Source organism: Myxocyprinus asiaticus, chromosome 5, assembly GCF_019703515.2.
Source record: "Myxocyprinus asiaticus isolate MX2 ecotype Aquarium Trade chromosome 5, UBuf_Myxa_2, whole genome shotgun sequence".
NCBI lineage: Eukaryota > Metazoa > Chordata > Actinopteri > Cypriniformes > Catostomidae > Myxocyprinus > Myxocyprinus asiaticus.
Genome location: NC_059348.1, coordinates 5,726,841 through 5,739,501, shown reverse-complemented (window position 1 = coordinate 5,739,501; position 12,661 = coordinate 5,726,841). Strand labels below are relative to the sequence as shown.

At 38.1% G+C, this 12,661-nt stretch overlaps 1 protein-coding gene across 1 annotated transcript in view; it reads left to right on the top strand.

Annotated features, from left to right (window-relative positions):
* LOC127440730 (gastrula zinc finger protein XlCGF57.1-like) overlaps window positions 1-12,661 on the top strand; it is a 518,561-nt gene that overhangs the window by 447,840 nt on the left and 58,060 nt on the right. The gene's annotated exons all lie outside the window — the stretch shown is intronic.

Here is a 12,661-nt window from a genome sequence, read left to right as displayed (position 1 = left end):
TCACTGCTTGCGGGTGAAGTCTCCATTCTCTGTACAGTAAATCCGCTCCCGTGTTTATTATGCCTGGGACATGCGTCTCGAGGATTGAATAAGCGTGTGCTACTCCATACAATCAGTTACTGTGCTAGAATGTGCAGTCGAGCCGAGTGAAATTTTATATATGCCAATTTTAGCCACAGGAAGTAAAGATAAAATGGATACTACATTAACTGCATTAATTTTTTTGTCACACATCAAACAGTCAACTATTAACTGCTGAAATTAACACTTAAAAGTTTTATTAAATCTACTTTTATTACGTATCCTATTTTAATGTCTGGGAAACCAGACTTTTAAATATTACATTTTATAAATGCAAAGAGGAAACTGTGAATCCTGAACAGAACAGTTTGGTGAATACTAGGGATGTGTGAGACTAGTCGACTAAACGGTTCTGATGCTGCTAGTCGACACTGGAATTACTAGTCGGTTAATATTAAACTGATAATCATTTTTACACATTTACGTTTGGCTTTATATTTTTACAGAGGCTGCACTTAAATTACTGTCAAATTAATGTTACATATTTTAAATAGAATAATACAAATATTATTTTAAAAAAAAGAAGATATCTGGAGCAGATACAGAGTTTAATTTCACCTCAGGCTGCGCGTGCTTCTTCCCGCTCTCACTCGCGGCGCGCGCAGGAAAATGTCCTCTGGCTAGACAAGCAAACTCAGCAAAGTAGCTATGAAATCACTTTAGTGGTGCGGGAATCGGATTTCCAAATGTTTGAAAATCCCTAAGGATGTTTTCACATTTGAGTCTTCTTTACATCTGTGCATTTTCCGCTGAGCAGGCTTTTTCAAGCGCAGGATAGACGCCTCAGGTGAGTTAAGTCCCGTCTTTCACCGGACCATGTCGACATGTTAATTTTAGCCTCGAAAATAACTGTTTTAGACTAGGTATGCCATTTTTTTAATCTGCTGATTAAGGAAGTTATTTTCAAGGAGGTGCCGACTGCTTAACATGTTAAACAATCTTTTATTCTGTGTGCACGTCATGTTAAGAGTACATTAGGTTTATTGTAGGCTACATCACAGGCATATTTTTTCTATTGTATAGCTTTTTTTTTTTTTTTTTACATTGTAACTGATAAATGCCCCTTTTCAGTGGCATTTAGCATCGGATTTGGAATAGATTAAGTATTTTAAATGGGTCGCATAAATTTTTGTATTTTTTTTTTTTTTTTTTTTTTACTGTTTTTTGACGGTTGGTTTCTCTTTAGGCTAGTTGACTAGTCGGTTATAAAACTTCCGTTTAAACGACAGTCAAATTAGTCATAGCGCACATCCCTAGTTCTTAATTTACTTTGATTAGCTGTAGCTATGTAAATGCAGTGGGAAGACTCGAATCAAAAGTAGCTACAATCGCTATGTTTCCATTCAAGATGTGAATTAAATTTATGCGAAAAATCTAATTGCAAAAACAGTGTATGAATAAAGCAGTGTTTCCATCGCATGTGTTCAAAAGAACAAAATCGTCACTTCTGTAGAAATTGTAGCAAATGTGACTCTTATTAATAAAATACTCGCGGTTTAGAGCTCACAAACAAAACACTGTAAAGAACTGTGTCTCATGTCTGAGAGCGACAGCACGTCACACAGTTCTGGGAGCACTATGTGTGTGCGTTCCTCCATCTTTAAGTTTCAGTAAACCTGCTCTGCGACACATCAAGTTTGTATTTGACTTATTTGCTCTACAAACTCTTTGCAGGTTTTGGATTTTCTAGACACCATTATTTCAGGATGACCAGAGCAACATTTCAGATGCGATGATTGGTTAATCCAGTTATGAAGGAGTTATTCAGTCACATTACTTTTTTTTTTTTTTTTGTGTTCCTAATAAATTCAATAGGAATTTTTATGCAGTATCCCAAAATGCATATATAAATACGTGGATGGAAACCCAGCTTGTGTTAAATGGCTTGTGTGATGGCAGGAGATAGATAGAGAGTTGTTTTGAAGAAGAGCGTGAGTGAGATGAGTAAAGAGCACTTCTGACTGGTGTCTTTATATTAGACAGAAACTGAATTAATTACCTTCATTCATTACCTGAGATTAATCATGATTAACTGTTTTAATCTATTTTTAGTTTTAAGTTGTAAATTCTCTTTTAAAGGTTTAACGAAGCAAAACCAAAACCAAGTACCCTCTGTAACCTGCTTAAGTGCCCCAGAAATGATGGAGTTTATTAAAGAGGAGTTGAAAGAGGAGAGTGAAGACATCAGTATTTCAGAACCATTCAGAATGAAGAATGAAGATACTGAGGAACAAAGAGGTTGGTGTTCATTCTTGATCTTTATTTAAAGACTGCTGAGGAACATTAAGGTAACAATCTTTCAGGCAGTTCACCAGATTTGGTGGGTGTTGTTAAAAATCATACGAGCTTTAAAACAATTAAACTATAGAAATATAGAAAAAAATAACTTAAATCAGGGAGAGTTAGCTGAACTCTAGTGACCCTTGCAGTAGAGGTCTGCATTCCTGCATAACTCCCACAGGACCCGAATAGATTTCTTGTGGCGTGGGATTACATTTCTGAGTTGAAGGCGGGAGCAAACCGTATTTACATGAGATGTGGAAGGGAGCGGACGGTGAATGAATATCCTGAAACATCCAGTGTGGATCTCTTTTTTTTATTTTATTAATTAATAAATGCAACAAAAAAAAAAAGAAAAGAGGATTGTTTTTTTTTTTATAACGTAAAATGTGTAGGCAGTCAGGTAGTCAACGGGGCTTTAATAGAATGGCAGAGCAAAGCGCACACTGTGTCATCAAAGCATGTCAAACTCGAACTAGAAAATCGTCAATTTAGTGTTAAGAAACCAAATTCAGGCGAGTCAAATTGGTGTCATTTTCACACATCATCTGATAATAGCAATAACAGAAAAAAAATGAAATGATCTTTGTATTCACTTGTCTATTTGTATGGCTTTTGCTATATGTGGAAAACAATTGTGGGAATAAGAGCTGTCTGGAAGAAAATCACTGCGGGCAGAGAGTGGGTGAACATGGAGTTCAGTTCAGCGGGAGCATTCGGGTGTGGGATAGAAAAAACAGTCTTGCGTAGATGTCTACCTTGCAGTGACCCATTGGCTTCTTACACTGAAGAACTGAAAAGCTGGTGACCTGCTTGGATCTGATTCAAACATTTTCCTCCACAAATACGACACACCGCAAACACCGCATGTTATCCATGGTGGCTGTGTAACCAAACATTTCTATGGGATTCTATTCCTCTTTTAGTTTAGTAATGTTCTTCTTGAGAGACCATTTATGATGGTGCATAGTGCATGAGTGCTGTTTTTTTAGTAAATATGAATTGACTGGAGAGCTCCACTCAACTGCTCCTACTTTCTCCATCACATGACTAAACCCATCACAATTTTTTTTTTTTTCTTCTGTCAAAATGACGGACAGCATTTTTGAATTGTCAGTCAATGTTTTAAAATTGTTTCATAAGAAGAAAAACCTTGAATAAAACCTTATTTATACGATCAAAGTATTTTGAGCTAAAAAGGGATGAACACCGTTAAACTGAAGCATGTAACTAGCGGGGCAGTCCCCTAACTCAAGCGTATCCTTCATATGACATTCATCAGCTATTTCAACAACATATTATATTACAACTTACACCTGCACAGACATTGAAGCGAATGCACAACTGAATGTGTTGCGTGCATTTATGTGTGCAACATGAACTAAGTTGCGTGCTGGATACATAAGTTGTTGTGATTAGGCCACTGAAGTAACTATGCAAAATCCTGAAGTCTGTAAAATATGTAAGATGAATACGTCTCTAAAAGCACGAATTCAGTAACTAAAGATCTAACACTTCACTTTATTCATATGCTGCTATTTCAGGAAAACATTTTTTTTTTCACAATGTTTTAAATTAGTTGATAAATTTACATGCACATCTCCGCTGGTGGCACTCAACCACTGAGGTTGTCATGGTGATCTGTCTTAACACTAGGGTACAATTCATTTTCAATCAGAGGTGCAGGACAAACTTTGTTGCCTATTTCAGGATAATCCACTTAACATAAGAATGACAGAGCTAACCATTTAGTATGAAAACAAAACAATCACAAAACGTTTTAGACCCCATGTAGACCTGTATTTAGCCTTGACCACACGTATCACCAAAACGCATCTTAACACTAGGTATAAACGGGGCTAAAGATCACATAGAAATGAATACTTGATTTCAGTTTGTGCTATTTGTTTGCAATTCACTTTTATTTTATTTTTTCACAATTATCCCTCTTGTATTGACTCATGACTGTGTGTTCATTTTAGAGCTGATGAAAGTGAAGGAGGAAAGTGAGGAACTGAATGAAGAGGAGAAACATCAGTGTCAGAAACCTGATGATTTCATAACTGGAGAAAAATCTTTTAGTAGCATTCAGACTAAAAAGAAACGCTCACGAAAAAGAACTCAAAAAAGAAAAGCCAAAAAATCTTACACATGCCTTCAGTGTGGAAAGAGTTTCACACATAAAGGAAACCTTAATAGCCACATGAGAATTCACACTGGAGAAAAGCCTTTCACATGCCCTCAGTGTGGAAAGAGTTTTACACAAGCATGTAGTCTCAAAAATCATCTGTCCTTGCACTCTGAAGAAAAGTCATATAGCTGTGATCAGTGCGGCAAAATATTTTCTTCAGCATCAGTTTTAAGAACACATCGGAAAATTCATCCAGTTAAGAAGCCATACATGTGTTCAGTATGTGGAAATAGTTTTACACTGCTGCATAATTTAAAAGAGCACCAGAGAAAACACACTGCTGTGAGAGATCATGTGTGCTCTGACTGTGGTAAAGCTTTTTACAGTGTTTATGAATTAGAATGTCACAAAAGAGTTCATACTGGAGAAAAACCTTACAAGTGTTCATATTGTGAAAAGAGTTTCGCTATTTTAGGAAACATGAAAAAACATGAGAAAGTGCATACTGGAGAGAAGCCATACCACTGCAAATCATGTGAGAAGAGTTTCATTACGTCAGGAAACCTGAAATCACATGAGAGAATGCATACTGGAGAGAGGCCATTCCACTGCAAATTATGTGGGAAAAGTTTCATTTGGTCAGGAAACTTGAAATCACATGCGAGAATGCATACTGGAGAGAGGCCGTACCACTGCACTTCATGTGGGAAGAGTTTCATTAGGTCAGGTCACCTGAAAAAACATGAGAGAGTACATACTGGAGAGAGGCCGTACCACTGCACTTCATGTGGGAAGAGGTTCATTTCATCAGGAAACCTGAAAACACATGAGAGAGTGCATACTGGAGAGAGGCCGCACCAATGCACTTCATGTGAGAAGAGTTTCATTACGTCAAGTCACCTGAAAAAACATGAGCGAGTGCATAGTGGAGAGAAGCCGTACCACTGCACTTAATGTTTCACCCAATCAGGCACTCTAGTGACTCATAGAAAAAAGCATTGTCCAGGGTTGTCCAGTAAGCAAAATCCATCTTTATTTGCTATGTAAATGGGATGAAATAAAAAATCAACATCAATTTCTCTGAAAAGAAAAATTAAATTTGAGTGGGAGAATTGCTATTGCATTACGCTGATTGAGCTGTCATTCTGTGTAAAGGCAGATTTATATTTCTGCGTCAAACCTATGCTGTAGCCTGACGTGCACATCTCCAAAAATTGTACTTTGCTTCACATCAACGCAGACCACAACAACTGCGATTATTTTAAGCAGTGCATCATATCACGTTGTGTTTGGACTCATGAGCATTGTTTTAATTTAGAAGCATATGCTGTTTTTTTTTTAATATATATTCTGGTTATGTTTAAAGAAGTTACAAGTGAAAACCCAACAAAAAGACAACTTCTAAAACCAGCTTTTTTCCTCTGGGCTTTTACTCAATATATATTTGGTATGTGAGTGACACAATATTTGTTGTAAACTACTCGAGAACTTTCGGATCTGTACCATGTTTTGACAGTATGATGTAAATAATAATTTCACATGTTATGAAAATGGAACACTTACACTGTACATTTTGTCAGCAGATTAAAAAGCCGCTGTTAAGAGTTATATTGCCTATATGCAAAGTGCAGCTTCTAAGCATTAAAAAAACACTCATTTTGTGCTGGTCAGGTGAGTTGTTCTTCATTAATTTGATGTTATTTTCCCTGCAGTGAGCGTCAGAATTATGCAAAAATCTTTATTATAAGCAACTCAAGATGAAGCATACAGTATATCCCTGATTTATTTTCTGTCTAAATGGCAGAAAACATGTGTAATGCAGAACATGTTCCAATACTTTGATGAACTTTTTATTAATGCCACAATAATGTAATAGATATATTGGAATCCATGAATTACATTGCTTTTATTTTTTAAATGTATAATTTTTTCAGACACAAAGGCATTTTCTCTCAATACACAATCACTTTTGCTGTGTATTCACCAAACAATGCAGACACCAACACTATAAATAATAAACTGTGCAGAGCTTACGGCATAGGTTCGACGTTAAAGTATTAACTGGCCTAGAAGGTGTAGAAGGATGTTTGTATTTTTTAACAAAAGTATCAGTTTAGAAATCTAGTGTTGTTGATGCTATAAAATGCAACAAATTTTTGTCATTTTATTAAAAAAATATGTCTTCAAGATGTAAACACTCATCAAATAGATGTCTGGGTGATGTATGTGTGCTATCAGGGAATGACTGTGACTCTCAAAACTTCATTATTAAAGGAATATTTCACCTAAAAATGAAAATTCTCTCATAATTTTCTCACCATTGTGCCATCTTAAACTAGTATGATTTAGATTATTTCACATTCTATTACACTAACTAGCACATTAGACCAAAACTATAATTTTCTGAAATCGTTATTCACTCATTCACTATTTTCTATATAATAAATGACAATTGTAATTATCTCCCCAAAAGCGATCTTCCAACACTGGAATGTGTGATATCAAATATTACCTTCAGCTCCACGTGACGCCCAAGAATGCTGCCCAAAACAAAAAGCATCCAGTGAGGGGCAGATTTGTGGATGGAAATGCTTTGTTGATGAGAGAGGTCAACAGAGAATGGCCAGACTGGTTCAAACTGACAAAGTCTACTGTAACTCAGATAAACGCTCTGTACGATTGTGGCGAGAAGAATATCATCTTAGAATGCTATTCTGAGATGCGGGTTGGCGCTGTTTTGGCGGCATGAGGGGGACCTACACAATATTAGGCAGGTGGTTTTAATGTTGTGGCTGATCGGTGTAAATTGTGAGCAGATACAACATATACATATTTAATGAGGGAGAATTTTTATTCAGATTTCCAATCTGATCATTTGTCATTTATGCTTCATGTAATGGTGGTCGAACATGGCCAAGATTACATTTAGCATACCATTATACAATTCTTACATGTTATTGGTGATGAATGCTGGCAATTGTAAATATACCCTGACCCAAAGTTGCTAATTTCCTACAAATCTCTGGCTGGAGCTGCGTTTTTGTTTTTTTGAACTTGGACTTGAACTGTGGTTACTGGCAAGTGCTCATAGATGATGAAAGCAAACACAAGGCAGCTTTTGTGTGTCCACTTGGGTTATTCCAGTTTAACATTATGCTCTTTGGTCTTAAAAATGCCCCAGCAACCTTTCAAAGGTTGATGGAATGAGTCCTGGGAGAGCTTGGTGGCAAAAGATGTTTTGTATATTTGGATGACATTATTTGATCTCCAACTGCTGAACAACACCTTCATTATGTTCAAGCTGTTCTGGACAAGCTTCAAGCAGCTAGTCTCACTGTTAACATGAAGAAGAGTAACTTCCATACATCTTTGAAATTCCTTGGGCATATAGTCTCATCGGCAGGAGTGGAATCTGACCCAGAGAAAATCAAGGCAGTGCAGGAATTTATTACACCCACGACTCTCAAAGACCTCCAAAGATTGCTTGGAATCATCCATTTGTGTACTTTCCCCATCTTACTGAGCCACTTAATTCCCTAAAGCAGAAAAGTGTCATTCATGTGGAGCAAAAAGTGCCAAGAATCTTTTGAGTCTTTGAAGAAACATCTTGTGTCACCCCCAATCTTGGGACATCCTAAGGTAAACCTTCCCTTTATTGTATACACCTACACTAGTGATGTCGATTTTGATGTAGTGTTAATACTACAAGTGGGGCTTGGGAAGGAGGAAGTCCTGGATTTTGCCAGTTGTAGCTTAAAGTTAAGAGAAATTACTCCACTAAAGAGGAGTGTTTGGCTGTCGTTTGGGCTCTTGAAACGTGGATGTATTGCTTTCACAGTGGCAAGTGACCATTCCTCCCTTTTGTGGGTTTTAAAAACCCAAAAGCACAGCACACACCTGATTTGATAGGCCCCAAGACTTAAGGAAATCAACTTAAAAGTTAAATATTGAAAGGGAAAGTATAGCACAGTCCCAGATGCCCTATCCAAGCTCCTGTGGAGAAATCTGAGTCTCCATTACCAATCTGTGCTACCTTGTTGTCAGCCAAGAACGAAGCAATTAGAGACTTGCAAATTTCAGATGAGGAAATATGGAAAGTACAAGAAGATCCTGACATCCAGCCCCTTTATATGACCGTTATGGATACAGGACAACCTACCATTGTCAATGCTACTACCACGTTTACTTTCTTGGAGGATAAGGTGTACAGAGTGATGCAACATTTACATAAAACCTCATCAGATCTACATTTCCACCTCTCTTCGCTCACAACTCCTTCAGAACTTCCATGAAGACCCATTAGCTGGACATCAAGGGCGATTCAAAACTTACAAGAGACTACAGAATCTTGTATTTTGGCCGGTGATGAATCCAGATGTTCTGGAATATGTTTGTTATTGCCAACAGTGTCAGCTGCACAAACCTGAAAGTAGAAAATCGGTTGGAAAGTTGCAACAAACTACTGTACACCGAGATGTTGGGAGTCGACATTATGGGTCCATTTCCTCTGAGTTCTAATGGGAAGGTTTACCTTTTGTTTTCTGTGGTTTATTACTCATGATTAGTGGAGATTTTTCCTCTTTGTCAAGCCACTGCTGAATTGATCATCAGAATAATGACAAAGAACATCTTCACCAGATGGGGGATACCCGATTTTATCCTTTCTGACCAAGGCTCTAAGTTTGTTTATTCTGACTTTTTTTTTTTAAAGTCACACAAGTATGTTTTTTTTTTATTATTAACAATTTTTATTGATTCCATTCAACAAATTAAATAAACATAACAGAAAATGCAGAATCAAATTAAATCGCTCGAAATCACATCGCTCGAAAACCTTTTTATTAAAGGGTCAAAATTAACTCAAACAAATTAACATCACACAAATTTGCTGGAAATAAAATACCCAAATACTTAATACCCTGATGTGGCCACTGGAAGGCACCCAGCTGAAAAGTCGTTATCAGGCAGTGTGCTGTCAGAGCCAAAACTTCGGATTTAGACCAATTAACTCTGTATCACGAGAACTTAGAAAAGGAATGAATAATTCTGTGGAGGCAAGGCATAGATCTAGTAAGGTCAGGGATGAATAATAAAATATCATCTGAGTAAAGCAGAAGTTCATGTGCCACACCACCCTCCATCACCCCTGGAAAATCATCCTCCTTTCTTATCGCAGCTGCTATTGGTTCCAGGGCAAGACAGAACAATAATAGGGAAAGAGGGAAATCCCGCCAGGTGCCCCTATCCAGAGTAAAATTATCTGAAATTAATCCATTTGTTTGTACTGTCGCTACCGGGTGTCTATAAAGTAACTTAATCCATTCAATAAAAGTATTCCCGAACCCGTGCATTTGCAAAATCTTAAAAAGATAACCCCATTCTACCATGTCAAACGCCTTTTTGCCATCGAGTGAGATGGCAGCGACCGGAGTCTGATCATTCACCACTGACCACATGATATTGATGAAACACCTAATGTTATCAGAAGAGCTGCGGCCCGAAAGAACCCCACCTAATCTGTATGTATAAGAGATGTCATAACTTAATCGATTAGCCAAAATTTTTGACAAAATTTTTATGTCTAGCTGGATCATGGAAATTGGATGGTGACTCTTACACTCGCTTGGATCTTTGTCCTTTTTAAGAATCAGACTGATCCGGGCTTGTGTCATGGTTGGTGGAGGCTTTCCATTCTTTAATGATTCCGTATAAACAAAACATCTAACAAAAGTGGAGCCAGTTCTGTAGCATAAGATCTAAAAAAATTCAGCGGCAAAGCTCAGTCGTCAGTTTAGGGAGATCTAATGATTCCACAAAGTTTCTAATATCTTCATCAGTAGACGAAGACGTGGAACTATAAAGATCAAGATAGAATTCTTTAAAAGCATTAGTAATATCAATGGCAGAGGTAAAAATTTCACCACAAGCAGATTTCACTGAGGGAATGGTAGAAAAAGACTCTCCAGAGCTTCCCTGCTTTGTCCCCCGACTTAAAATATGACTGTCTTGCCCTAAATAACCAAAACTCCACCTTCCGTGAAAAAATAGTATTATATCTGTATTTCAATTGGGTCAAGTCTCTGAGGCCATCAGATGACATTTGGCGCTTCAGTTCTGTCTCAGTACTTTTAATGTTCTCTTCCAACTCCACGAGTTCTCGTGCTTTGGATTCTTTGATAAATGAGGCATACTGTATGATCTGACCCCTAAGAACTGCCTTAAGTGCCTCCCAAGCCACACCCACAGAGGATACTGAGGACCAGTTGGTCTCCATATAAACACTGATTTCAGCCTTTAACATTTGTTGGAAATCAGGATTTTGCAAAAGGGATACATTAAAGTGGCAACTATATGATTTATTTTTCTCCATATGTGGCAAAACCTCTAAACTCACCAGGGCGAGACTAAGATGTTTCCAATTGAGCAATCAACGACAGAAGAAATGAGGGACTTTAGATATAAAAAAAAATCTATTCTAGAAACAATCTTATGGACTGATGAAAAAAATGTATAGTCCCTACCAGATGGGTTCAAAAGTCTCCAAATATATGTAAGACCAAGATTTTACACATCCTGTGAAGTGTCAACGTTGCTCTAGGGGGCTTGCACACTTGCTTCACTATGATCAAGGACTGAGTCCATCAATAGATTAAAGACTCCTCCCAATATTATGTCATGAGGGCAGTGGTGGAGCTAGGGGGTAGCCAGGGGTGGCCATGGCCCCCATGTACTGAAGCCTGGCCACCCCATTGGCCACCCCGCTCGCAACTGCCGCTTTGGTCATTTTTTGTCTTGGGCACAATATAGTTTTTAGAGGTTGAACTGTCTCCATACAACCGCAACACACAGGAGTCTTAACATGTGCGCACCAAGGTCGCCGCACCTCTCTGTCCCAGGTGTCACTATGCGCCCCCCCCCCCCCCCCCACGATACGGAAATGCTGCCTGAAAATGTATGTACCACTACAGACTGATCGCTGGTCCCTGCCAGGCCACCCCTGTGAAAAACTCCTGGCTCCGCCCCTGCATGAGGGGTGCCAGTGGCATGCAACATACCTTCAAGATCTATAAAAAAGTTCTGATCATCAGCGTTAGGTGCGTAAATGTTAGCCAAAATCAATCTTTGCCCCTGAATTTCTGCTAAAACAATAATTACACTTCCTAATTTATCTTTATTCTGTTTGAGACATTTGATTTGTAGTTTACTTATCAGTGTAATGACTCCCCTGCTCTTACTTGAGCCAGCACTAAAGAAAACATGTCCACCCCATATCTTCCCAAATTTTCCAGCTTGCTGCAGGGAAAGATGTGTTTTTTGAAGAAACACTATATCATATTTCCTACGTTTAAGAAAAGAAATAACCTTGTATCTTTTTATGGGGTGCCCCAGCCCATTCACATTCCACGTGGAGAGAGACAATCCACTGATATTAACATTTGACTTTTTTACATATTAGAAAAAATTTATTGTGTGTCAAAAATACAATTATAAAGACCACATTCCAACATTAGTGCCACAGTCAAACCCCAAAATTCCCCCCAAACCAAACAAACAGAAAAAAGAACAACGTGTGCATTAACCCCACGCACGACAGCGCAAGCCAGCGTAAGTCAGCGTCCATCCCTCTAAACTCAAACAGTCCATGCACGCCTACGAGAGTACCCACGACAACTTTGCCGTCGGATTCCTCAAGTCCAGTGCTTTTGTACAAATTTTGTGAGACAGAATTACATAACAGAAAATAATCTATTAAACAAACTCCAGCCAATAGGCAGAATAAACACAAAGAATGTGTAGATTAATTCACAAAACTGTCTCGAAGGTGTGTTACTCCACAAAATAAACTCCAGTTGCTAGCGGAACCAGCACACAAAAAACAAATAAATAAATAAAATAGAAATAAAGCCATTCAGTTTCCTTGGACAGTCAAACGAATGTTCAGTGAGCCGACTGTTCATGAGTGCAGGAAATGACCTATTCATTCCAATGTCCTGCAAAAAATACTCCACGAAACAAACTCCATTCAATAGGAGGCATAAGCACAAAGACACAAAGCCCAGCTTCCTCAGACAGTCAAGTGTATGTACAGCGAGACAAGCTCACTTGGGGGCCATATGAAAATCATCAAATGGTTTACTCACTCCATTGTCTCTATGAAAGACATTGCTT